The sequence below is a fragment of the Anolis carolinensis genome, chromosome 1 (assembly GCF_035594765.1).
Source record: "Anolis carolinensis isolate JA03-04 chromosome 1, rAnoCar3.1.pri, whole genome shotgun sequence".
NCBI classification, from domain to species: Eukaryota; Metazoa; Chordata; class Lepidosauria; order Squamata; family Dactyloidae; genus Anolis; species Anolis carolinensis.
In genome coordinates, this window is record NC_085841.1 from 137,268,630 (window position 1) to 137,281,609 (window position 12,980).

General features: G+C 37.5%; 1 protein-coding gene across 3 annotated transcripts in view; it reads right to left on the reverse strand.

Moving 5' to 3' along the window:
• Nucleotides 1-12,980, reverse strand: part of csmd1 (CUB and Sushi multiple domains 1) — a 1,478,446-nt gene that overhangs the window by 696,470 nt on the left and 768,996 nt on the right. The gene's annotated exons all lie outside the window — the stretch shown is intronic.

The following is a 12,980-nucleotide window of genomic DNA, read 5'->3' on the forward strand; positions in this document are numbered from 1 at the left end:
GCCATTGCACATGGGAAAAATCTTCACCTTCTGTTTGAATTGTCATCTACTCCTTCACAAAAAAAACGTTGGGATGTATTTTTGCATACAGCAGTAATGTTAGGATCTGCTCATCTATTGCCTCTCAAAAACGGGAACTACTAGAACTGCCAGAATACATCAGAGCAACGAGGAAGTTTCAATGTCACAATAAGTCATTTTTATAAAAATCTTTTTTATTCAGGCACTACCCAAGTATTCATGCCTCATGGGATTCCCAACTGGTCATGGTCACTGGCACTGACAGGAGTTGAAATCCAAAACATTAAAAGGGAGAGGTGGTTTTATCATGATAAAAATGAATTACACTGAATCTTGAATGTCTTCTTTTATGGTCACAAGGAGGAGAAGCATGTGGACAACTTCAACAGAAAGGAGGAAACCATGAAAATGAACAAAATCTGGCTACCAGTATTTAAAAAAACTCAAAAATCAGAACAGTAAATAAGAAGCAGCACTCTGAAAACAGAGGAGTTCCAGACATGAATCAACCAGGGGCAGCTAACAACTCTGAACAAAGGATGCCCCCAGGCAGGAAGCCAGGAGATATATATATATATATATATATATATATATATATATATACATATATATATACACCTTCCTTGCTTAGTTTCTCCATACCTCACAACCTCTGTGATCCTGGCCATGAAAGCCTTTGACAACACACAGGAGAAGTTTTTATTTCCATTTTGAAAAACTACAGTTTAGTGCTATATCCAAAGCTTACATTGTGCCTACTATTAGCTAAAACAAGACAGCTTGATGAACTATTGTTAAGATTAAACCATGTATTTTTCCAGACATTTATCTAGAATATAGCAAGCTGCAGTTAACTTAAAACTGAAGAGAGAATTTTCTATCTATTCACAGGTATATTCACAGGGGAGAGAAGATGAGTGGGTGGCACACACTTATTTCTATCATGATGCTTCATGGTGTATCTTAAATCTGAACTAGCTAATTTTCCCCCAAACTATTTCTGTATTTTGCATTACTCTGATGAGTCTATCCCTAGACATGAAACTCCCATTCATTTTTTAAAACAAATCCCTTCTCTTTTTGCATCACTCATGGTTTCTACAGCTGACATCCTTCTAACTTGTACATATTGTTCTTTCAAATCCACTGATGATTTCTTCACATTTGGGAAACACTGCAAGAACAGATCACACCAACATAACAATTTTACTAAGAGAGATGATAAAATTATACTGGCTGTGGCTGCCTGGGGCTTTCTAAAGGACGTGTTCATCATTTTGTTTTGAGGACTTCTATCACGACTTCCCCAGAGTGCCAAGTTGATTCAGCACAACTCCATAAGGAAACTTTAAACCACCTATAATTTACTTTTAAAATGCTAAGAAACTTTCAGTGCTTTGAAGAAACCCAAGTATTGGGCCCTGTGAATACTTCTTCATATGGAATATTCCAAAACCACAGCATCTCCCAAGATTTGCATATGTAACTAGTAACACAAAACATGTATGAATGTAGGCAGAGGAGTTTCAAACTCATTAGTTCTTAAGCATTCAAAAGGGATTTCAATATTAGGAAGCACTTACATAACCCACTTAGAGACTTTAAAAAATTAATTGAAAGATGTTACATCTGTCAAATAAAGCTATTTGATTTTATTGTTTTAAACGAAAACATAAAATAATTAAACACATTATATATGTGTATGTTTGCCTCTTCGTGGTTTCTTAAGTATGTCCAGCAGCTTGAAACTTGGATAAAGCAATAAACCAAATCAACAGTTATTGTTTCAACAGTACCAAACCATCTATAGAAAATTGTTGCCAAGACCTCTGAAATTCTACCAAGAATGCAACTGTGGAGTCATTATATTAATTTACATGACATTACTCATATTGTGTTTCAATTGTAGTCTAATTAGTATTATTCTTGGTTGTCATCTCAATCTAATTTAATTACTCTTCCATTAATATTCTTCTTTTTTCAGTGAATAAGAATTACTGGAGCAAACAATCACATTTTATAAGAATACTACTAGATTTGGTAGTTTTGTATGATCATATTTGTTTAAGCCTGAAGGCTCTATACAATATTGAACCAGACACAAATAGATCAGATTACAAAACTGGAAGTTTTATGTCATGTGGCATAAACTAAATGAGCAATTTTGAAAATTCCTGCAGAATGCAAACTCTAGATGGGTTTTTACCAAACTGTACTTTACAAAGATTATTTTTAAAATCCAAGGGCATATGTGTTTGCAGAATAAAAGGAGGGGGTAGAAGCAATTCTGAAATCTATTATTGTAATAGATAATCACATAGCCAACTATTAAGTCACAGAGACCAATATTGTTCTCCCTGCAGCAATTTAGTTAAGAGCTAGCACCAGAGGGAATGCTACCATGATATTACAGGACTTTAGAACTTCAAGGGAGCAGGTGAGCAACCTCTGTGCCTCATGCTCTTTGGGAGGTTGCTGTTTGCCTTGCTCTTGTGTGGTTTGAGGAACTTTGGGTTAGTTGTTTTTGTTTAGTTTTTATTCCTGGTATGTTTAGCTTCATGGAGAGAGAGAAGAGAGAGCAAGAGAAGAGGGAGGCTTGAATGAGTACAGTATGAAGAAAATGATTCTTCTGCCTCTTCATTTTGTAGTTTGTGCTTCCTTGCCTCAACTTTGTGCTTCTACCATAGTATTTCAATGGAAAAATCTGCTTTGAGATAAGAGTGATTTGAATTAGAGCTCAGTCATGGAATGAATTAAACTAAAAGATTTGGGCAAAATCATTAGCCCCAAAACATTTTTATCAGAGAGCTTGTTCTAACCTAGTCCTATTAAAAAAAAAAGCCAGTGTGAACACCAGTCAAGGTCCAAAGAGGAAGACACCTCACAATCAAGGTATTACAGTGGAAAAGACCTTCACTCATGTCATAGTGTATTGATTTTCCTTGGTCACACAACCCTTTTAAAAATGCACACCAACTGTATAGTCAGAAATAATATCCTCTGACTTCAATAAAGAACTTTAATTTCTTGTGAAGTGCTTGGAAACACATCCTGAGCAAGTATTTTAAAAACTGTTTAGAAGATTGGATTATGGCCTCTGAGGTCTTAAACACTCACAAATATATAACCTAGTATGGCTTTTTAGAACGTTTTTTTAATATAAACAAGTATCTTGGTATCCCTATGAATGCCCCAATCCTTGAAAACACTCTGCTTCATTTTAAAAAATGATGCATTTGCAGAGCTCAGACGATGTTGTATTTCAATGCTGATGTTGACTTTTGTGGAGAGGTGGCTGCCAAGGTAGCAGAAATGGTCAACACCACACCATTAAGCTGTATTTTTGGCATGGCAGAAGAATTGGCTGGTGTCTGTTGAAAAAGCACTTTGGTTTTCTCAATGTTCATATGATTCTGGTATTGTGTTTGGAGTGGCTTATAGGCCTTCTTCTGAATGATCACAGACTACATTATCATCAGCATACTGGAATTCTATAACACACGTTGTTTTGACCTTGGTTTTAGCTTTCAATCTGCTGAGGTTAAATAGTTTGCCATCTGTCCGAGAAGTGATTTTCACAGCAGCAGGAATCTTCCCACCAACAAGGTGCAGTATCATAGCTATGAAGATGGAAAATAAGGTTGGGGCAATAACACATTCCTGGTTGATTCCTGATTCCACCTTAAATGGGTCAATTTGAAAGCCATTGCTGTCCAAAACTGCTGCCATCATGTCATCATGGAGGAGCAGCAGGATGTTCATGAATTTGTCAGAGCATTCAATTTTTGGAGAATGATCCAGAGAGTCACTGTGTCGAATGCCTTTGAAATTCATGCCATGCACAGAGGTTGAGAAGCACGTTGCAGCAGTCTCTGGCACGTATAATTGCATAGTCAAAGAGGTGCCAATGCTTTGCTTTGACTGGGGGAGCTTCCATTATGTCTTGTTTTTTTTCTGGAGGAAGAGTGTATTTGTGATGTCAAGGTTGTGTTCTGTACATTTGGTGAGAAGCAGGATACCATTCGGGTTACTGTTTCCAACCCCATCTTTTCCTTGCAATAATAGAAGTCCTGAGTTCATTCAGTGTCTGTACGTTCCACGTTCCAAAGTTAATTTTTACTTTTTGACCACAAGGTGGTGACTCCTCTGAAAACAGCAGTCCAGTCAGGGATAAGAGATGCAGACTATGTTTAGGGGACATTTTTTTGCCCCCTCCCCATATGGAGCAAGCAGAGTGGGTCCTAAATAAAATTGCTCAGAGATGGATACAGCTGCTGAACTACTCAATTGCCTTGGACCTTGAGGTAGAATGACTGAATCCATATCCACCACCAATGTGCCAGTGTGGCTAGGGGCTTCCAGATTTCACAGTCTCACTCCTGTTATCACTTGCTGATCACCATAGAACTTTTGTTTGTTTTGTTTTATTTTTAATGGAAGACACCTGTGTGTGAATTTTCTTTATGTGTGGAGATCAGTGCACAGCCAATTAACACACAGTCTTCACAGAATGAGGTGCACATCCAGTGGCTTGGTTAACCCGACGACTGGTGGCTTCTCATTTGTTGCAGCTTTCTTCCGTCTTCACAGCCATTGTAACAACTTTTCAAAATCATATAATCTCTTTGAAATTACATTCCAGCATCTACACATAAGTGAACGATATTACATATTCCCATTGCAGTTTTGCAGGAACAAGTGTCTGAATGCTTACATTATTCACATCTTTTTCAAGACCTGCACGGACTGTTTTTCCAATAAAGATACTGTAATTTATCATATAATCACACCACATAGCTTTAGTGCAAGTCACTACAAGACCCCAGTACTTCTGCTTTGTCACTCAATAGTCAGATATTATTAATTATGATTTTTCAACTCCATAGTGCACCTAAATGAAATGAACTCCATTGGTTCTAACAGCTTCTGACTTTACAAAGAAAAGGTTTTTATTTGGTGGCATGCACAAACACTTCAGAAGCTACTAGATTAAAAAAGGCTATATGCACACAGAGCTGACCAAAATGTTCCTTCCCATGGTGGTCTTGGAATCATGCTTATGATGACTTTACCCCTGTTGTGTCCTTTCACCATAGTTCCTCTCTCTTCAAAGACATGAGACAAAATAAGCTGAGGCAGTTACTTCCAAGAGCATGTCTTTATCAATCAATGCAGATATCTCCCCCCCACCCCTTCAAAGCTTCCATTTCATGAGCCACGGTATTGGATCCATATTTATCTGAGTTGAAAGGAACTCTGGAGCATGCAGAGAACAATAATGGATTGTGGCAATAAATCATTGATATATGTATTGGTTTGTATGTATGTGTGTGTAGTGAGATTGAGGTGTCATTTTCAAAACAACTTGATCAAACTCCTCCTGCTTCCTGTTTCCTGAGCCATACTGTCACATACTGTTACTTCTTTTTCCCCAGATGGGATATATTTTAGTCATCAAAGACAGTCTTAGTGGTACTTGATCTGGATGCCAAAATAAAGGGGCCTGATGAATGAGCTATAGCGTTTGCAATGAACTCAAGTAAAGAAATAAATTATGCTAACATATATACCCGGCATTGCTGAGGTTTGCATTTTGTTTGTGGCTCTTTTCTCTCTCTCTCTCTCTTTTCTCATACACATTTCCCATCAACTTTTTCTTATTTTCTTTCTTGTCTTGCTTTCTTGTCTTTCTTTGTCTTCCCATGGTTTCCTTTTTTCCATTACTTCCATCTCTCTTCCTTTCTTTCAGTTGTTTTCAGTTTCTGTTCCCCTCCTCCTTCCCTCCCTCCCTTTCCTTCATATACATGTCATCTAGCAGCTGCCAGTCCTCTTTGCCCCTTTCTATCCCAGTCACCTGACAAAGGGCCACTTTACCCAGCAAGAGCCAATCTGCTTCATTCCTTTTCTTTCCCTTAGCTCTGGAAATAGTTTTTTTTTTAAAAAAAATAGCTCAAACTATTTACTGTAATTATTTTTGTTGCATAATAAATGGTATGTGTGTCAAGTTTAGTCCAGATCCATCACACGAGCCACACCAATCAACCAACAAACATCTATACATATGTTTTTTTTTAATCTTTTATTTATAATTATAGTGATACAATAAAAAGAAGAGAGCCGCATGTGAATACACACACTCACACACTCAAAAACAAGCAAAAGAAAACAAAAACAAACAAACAAGCAAACAAAATGCCAAAAACCTAAAATAAACAACCTCAACAACAGTTACCACTACCCCGCGACCCTCCCTCCCCTGCATGTGGTCTTCCAGTTCCCCTGCTCTGCGGTTACTTCTTACTTTTCCCCTTTCTTTCCCGAACGATAATCTTCGAACCCAAGAGTAACTGCTCTTACACAATATTTTCCTCTATATTTCCAAGTCTCTTTTTTCCTTGAAATATCTGTTTACTTTATCCCAGTCTGTTTTTGCATCCATTCTTTTTGAGATTATCTGCGTTAATGTGTCCATATTTCGTATATCCATTAATTTCAGCAACCATTGTTCTAGCAAGGGTACCTCCATTGTTTTCCAGAATTTTGCAATTATGATTCTGGCGGCGCTTATCATGAATATAAACAGTTTTTCATTATTTGCGTCCATGAAAAAGTCTGTTAACCCTAGTAGAAAATATTCCGGTTTTAGTGCAAGTTTTGTTTGTAATATAATCTCCATTTCTTTCTGTATTGTTCTCCAGAACCTTTTTATCTTCTTGCACCCCCACCACATATGGAATAAATCTCCCTTCTCTTTCTTACATTTCCAACACTCTTCCCCACTCTTGCCCTTGTTAATTTTTGTCAGTTTTACCGGTGTAATGTACCACCTAAAGTAAATTTTATACCAGCTTTCCTTTAACGATATTGAATATGTGTATTTTAGTCTCTTTTGCCAGCATCTTTCCCATTCCTCAAACCTTATAGTATGTCCGAACTCTTTTGCCCATGTAATCATGTTTTCTTTTACATGAACCTCTTCTGTTTCCCATATCAGCAACTGTTGATATAGAATTTTAATTACTTTCTTTTCAAGATTTAAAATCTTGTCCCATACTGTTTCGTTCCTTTCAAATCCTATTTGACTATCTATTTTAAAACCTTCCCTGATCTGCCAAAAGTTTAGCCAGGTTATAGATGGTTCTATTTGTTTGATCTCCTCGTATGATTTTAACACTGATCCCTGATTGTCTATTTTCACCATTTGTTTGTAGGTTAGCCATATTTCCCTAGGGATCTCTCCCATATGTTCTGACTCTAAGGGAGAGAGCCATAATGGTGTTTTCCTATAAAATCTGTGTTTATATTTCTCCCATGTTGCTAATAATGCTTTCCTCAGATATTGGTTGTTAAAATTTCTCTCTTTGTGGCCTTTTCTTTTCCATAAGTATGCATGCCATCCTTTGTTTAAGTCCTGACCTTCTAGTGCCAATATCCTAGCCTTCCGTAAGTTAGCCCACTCTTTTACCCATTCCAATGCAGCAGCGTCGTAATACAGCTGAATGTCGGGAACGCCCAACCCTCCTCTCCGGATGTCATCTCTCATATATTGAAACTTTATCCTCGCTCGCTTTCTTCCCCAGATGAATTTATTAATCTCTCTCTGCCATTCCTTCAAAAAAAGTTTGTTATTTAGAATGGGTAGGTTCCTAAATAGGAATAGCATTTCCGCTAGAATCTTCATTTTTATAACAGCTATTTTTCCTAATAGAGAAAGATGTAGAGCATCCCATCTTGCCATTTTCTTTTTCAGTTCCTTCCATTTTTTGCTATAATTATTTTTTTGTAATTGAACATTACTTGCTGTTAGTTCAATCCCTAAATATTTGACTTTTTTTACTATCTCAATTCCTGTTTTCTGTTGTAGCTCCTCTTTATGTGATTGTGAGATGTTTTTCGTCAGAATTTTGGTTTTACCCCTGTTTATCTTTATACCTGCTATCTCCCCAAACTTCTCAATTACGTCGAGCCACCTTTTAATCTTGTCTGTAGGTTCCTCTATGATGCAGACAATGTCATCCGCGTATGCGCGAGTCTTATAACTATTATTTTTAGTGCTTAGTCCTTTCAACTCTCTGTTTTTCCTTATTGTTTCCATCAGTATATCTAATGTTAATATAAATAATAAAGGTGAGAGGGGACACCCCTGCCTTGTCCCTTTCTTTATTTCTAAAGTGTCCGACAACTGCCCATTTATAATAATTCTTGCCCTTTGTTTGGTGTAGATGTTTCTTATTGCATTTTGAAAGTAGTGTCCTATATCCATTTCGGATAGAATTTCAAACATGCAGAACCAGTTTACACTGTCAAATGCTTTTTCAGCATCTAGGAATAGGAAGGCTATTTCTTTTTGTCTGTTCTTTTCGTAATACTCAATTGCATTCAATAAAATTCTTATGTTTCTTTTTGTTGTCTTCCAGGTAGGAAGCCACATTGGTCTTCGTTGATTCTCTCAGCCAATACCTTTTTTAACCTTTCTGCTAAGACGCTAGTAAAAATTTTGTAATCTACATTTAACAAAGAGATTGGTCTGTAATTTGAGACTTTAGCATTGTCAGTGTTTTTTTTCGGTATTAGTACTATATTGGCGTTCTCCCATGTTTGTGGGACCTTTTCTCCTTCTAAAATTCTGTTCATAACCTTTTGTAAAGGTATGCTTAACATGTCTTGAAAAGTTTTATAATATGCAGTTGTTAGGCCATCCGGGCCTGGTGCTTTATTAGCTTTTAATCTTTTTATTGCCCTCTCTATTTCTTCTATTTCTATTTTTTTGTTTATGATTTCTCTTTGAGTTTCTGTTAGTTTTTTTATATCTTGCTCTCCTAAATATTGAACTACCCTCTCCTTTGGGATATTGTCTTCTGAATATAGATTCTTGTAGTAATTCACAAATTGATTTTCTATTCCTTTCCTATCGAAGTATGTGATATCTTCATCTTGAATTTTATCAATGCATTGTGACTGTTTTCTTTTGTTCACCCTCCACGCTAACCATTTTCCTACCTTGTTTGCGTTCTCAAAGTTTTGTTGTCTTACGTATGTCAATTTCTTTCCCATTTCTTCCAAGTTTTGTTCGTCTACACATCTTTTTAGAGCATCCAATTTAAAAATAACCTCTTTATCTTTTGAGTTTATCTTTAATTTTTCTTCTAAGCTTGCTACCATATCGGTTAGTTTCTTCTGTTTTACTCTTTTGTCTTTGTTTTTTCTTATACTGTGTTGAATAAAATGTCCTCTTATATACGCTTTACTCGCCTCCCATATGGAGGCTATGTCCGTATCTTCTTCTCTATTTAGTTGGAAATATTCCCTCAGTATTCCCCTGTATCTCTCTTGTTCTGAAGGATCTTTTATCAACAAATCATTAAACCTCCATCTGTATTCTCTGCTTGTGTTCTTTTCATTCTCTATTAAAATTTCCATAAGTGCGTGATCGGAATACAGCCTAGGTAAGATCTTAATGACAGTTGCTTGTGATGTTATCAATTTTGTCCCCCAGATCATATCGATCCGCGACCAGGTCGAGTGTCTATGTGAGAGGAACGTATAATCCCTTTCCCTACCGTATCTGTGCCTCCAGATGTCTAATAATCCTAAATCCTCCTTCAACCGTATGAAACTTGTCGGTAATTTTCCGTGTCCCATTTTTCCACCTGTCCCCTTCTGATTTGATTTGTCTATGTCAACATCCAAGACCCCGTTGAAATCTCCCAACAATATTAGGTCTTCATACTCTTGCTCTAGAATCTTTTGATGTAAATTGTTAACAAATTCTGTTTTGCAACCATTCGGCGCGTATATGTTACATACTAGTATTCGTCTATTCCCTATTTTGATCATTGTACCTAAAATTCTCCCTTCCTGATCTTTGAACACCATATTCGATGAGAACTTATCGCTTATATATGTTACAACCCCCCTTTTTTTTTCCGGGCCTGAGGCAAAATATGTTTTGCCTAAGCTATTTTGCGTTAAATGTGCCACGTGCCTTTGTGTAATATGAGTTTCTTGTAAACAAATAATGTTATAATTATTCTTTTTTATGTGATGCCAAATTTTCTTTCTTTTATTCGGTGAATTAAAACCGTTCACATTGTTAGAATATATTTTAAGCTTTTGTACCATCATCATCTTGATTAGTTTCTACTCCTCCCTCCTTTGCGTCCTTGTATGAAGCTAACAAATTTATGATATCCTCCGGTGATTTTTCTCTGAATCTTTTTTTAATTCTCCCCAATTCCTCCTTATCACTCCGGGGCTGCTCATTCCTTTCTTCATCCTCACTCTTTCCTTGCCCTTGGCTTTCTTCTTTCCTCTCTTCCTTCCTATTCTCCTTGTTGTCTTTTTTCAGATATTTCTCAAAAAAGATTTTTGCACTTTGCTCATTTGTAATCCATTTCCTGTTTCCTTCCCATGTTAGCATTAGCCCCTCTAATCTTTCCCATCTGAATCTGATATTCCTTTTTCTCAGTTCATCGGTTAAAAAATAATATTTCCGCCTCCTGTCCAAAACTGACATTGGGAATTCTTTCAGAATTGCTATTTTTCCCCCTTTGTATACGGTTGGTATTCTAGAGTTATAAGTTAAAATTTCGTCCCTTGTCCTCTTACTGAAAAAAACCACAATGTCTCTTGGTGTGCTATATTTTTTGAATGTTTAGAATACACCCTATATGCTCTCTCTATTTCATTTTCTGTCTCATCCTTTGTCTTTTTAATTATTTCAGCTATTATTTCAACACATATTTCTCTGGTATTTTCATTTTCTATTTCCTGGACATTGCGCAGTCTTAACTGTGACTCTTTTTCTTTTATTTCTGTGATTTCCTGTTGAGTTTTAATTGCTTTTATCTCCTTATCAATTTTTCCCAATTCTTTCTTCATTTCTTTTTGATTTTTATAGAGCCCCTTATTTTCTTCTGCTCTCACCAATCCCTCTTGTTTTGTTATGTCCAATTCCTCTTTCAATTTATTTATTTCTGCCTTGACCAATGTCTGTATCTCTTCCTTCAGTTCTTTCCTCATGTTCGTCATTTCTTCCTTTACCTTGTTAAATTGAATGTCCTGTTTCTCTTGTAATTTAATTACCTCCGTTTGTAATTTTAAAATTTCAAACATTACATCTTTTAGACTATAGTCATCCGTGAGTGAATCTTTTCTTCCAACCCCTCTTTTTTCTTTTTCTTTCTCTTTCTCCATTTTGTTCTTTACTGCACTCATCCTCTCAGCGTTATATAAGCCCTTCTTAACTCCTCCTTTCAAATCAAATGTATATACCTTGATGAACTTAAACTAAACAAACTGATATTACCTTCTTTCTTTTTCCCCTCTCTTTTTTCCCTCACCCAATCAACTATTTTGTCCTTTCCTGCCAATTATACAATGGAACATACATTATACACATACTTAAACATGTTATACCTTGCCTTACATCCAGTTCATATCTTTCATTACATACAGAACCTTTGATGTCTGCCAAACATATTATACAGCCTTTTGTTTCAATTGACCAGACACCTGCCTTTCATGTCTTTGTTTCTTCTCCCATGGCTTTGTTTTCAGTTGTCAAACTCTAGACTGTGTTTTGGCTTCAAGTCTTTCCTTTGGTATATTGGTGTTTCAGCACTCGCCCGCACGCACGCCGCGCGCGCCCCGCTCACACCCGCGCATGCGCACGCACGCGCACGCACGCCGCGCACGCACGCCGCGCACGCGCACCCGCGCACGCGCCCCCGCGCCCCGCACAGCTGCTGCCATCTCTTTCTCCTTCCCTCGTCGCGTTCCAACCTCTCTCCTCTCCTTCCTCAGCGTCCAGCTGCGGCCCGTCTCTCGCTGCCTCCTCTCCTTCCTCGCCGTCGAAGCAATGCCCCGTCCTCCTTTCCTATGCCGCCTGAGCAAAGCCCGATCATCACAGCCTTCGCCCTGGAGCAATGCCTGTTTCTTGCAGCCTCAGTTATTTCAGGTGAAGCAGTCTCCCTCCTTCCTCCACCATTCCTGGGGTTGCTCTTCTCCTGCTTTTATGTTTTCTGCAGCTTTCTTTTAATTTTTAACTTTACAAATGTGACATTACAGTCTTTCTCCTTACAGTTTTTCAGGCTTGAAGGCCAAGACTGTGAGCTGCAGCTCTCATTGTTCTCTTTCTTGATTTGTGTTGGCAGTTCTTCCTTTGTCTTCCTCCTTATTTGACCTTTCCTTTTCCAAATTCACCAGTTTTCTCAATCAATTCCGTTGAGTTCCAACTTTAGATTTCCAATAAATTTCCACTCTAAGGTATCTCTCAGTCCAATATTCCTGCTCGGGTACCCCACAGTTGCAAAGCAGCTTCACTTTTTTCTTTGCTTTGTTATTCTTACCCAGGGTTTCTACAATTTAAAATAGTGGCGGCGTTCTGCCCTTTCAGATGGAAGGTACCTTTCTCCACACTCGCCCGCCTCACCCGCCAGCACCGCTCTTGGTGCCCAGGATCTCCGGCTTTGCACCTCCTGCCTTTGTCCAGCAGTTTGAAGGGAAAGAGCCACGCTCTCTCGAGTGTTTGGAGAGGTCAGAACACCGAGCTCTTTTCAGGAGCTTCGGCGTTCTGCTGCAATCGCCATCTTGCCACTACCGGAAGACATCTATACATATGTTGACATATATAGATGTGTTTTTAATGCCTCCATCCCAGGCAATATTATACAGGAATTTTTTGGTAGTAACTAAAAAATGAACAAGCTTAATTTAAATTAACTAATTTTCTAGTTTGTTTTCTTTTTAAGTCCTAGCGTAATATTTAAACTGCCATTACTACCAGTCTTAAATGACATAATCTCAATAATCATAATAATAAGCAATACAATTTCTTTTTTTCTTCATGAGAAGTAGCATAGAACAACATTATCAATTGCTGTAAGCATGACAAATATTAAAACACCATAACCTAAATCCAAGTGATTCACTATTAATTTAGCGTATCTTCTCTCTTT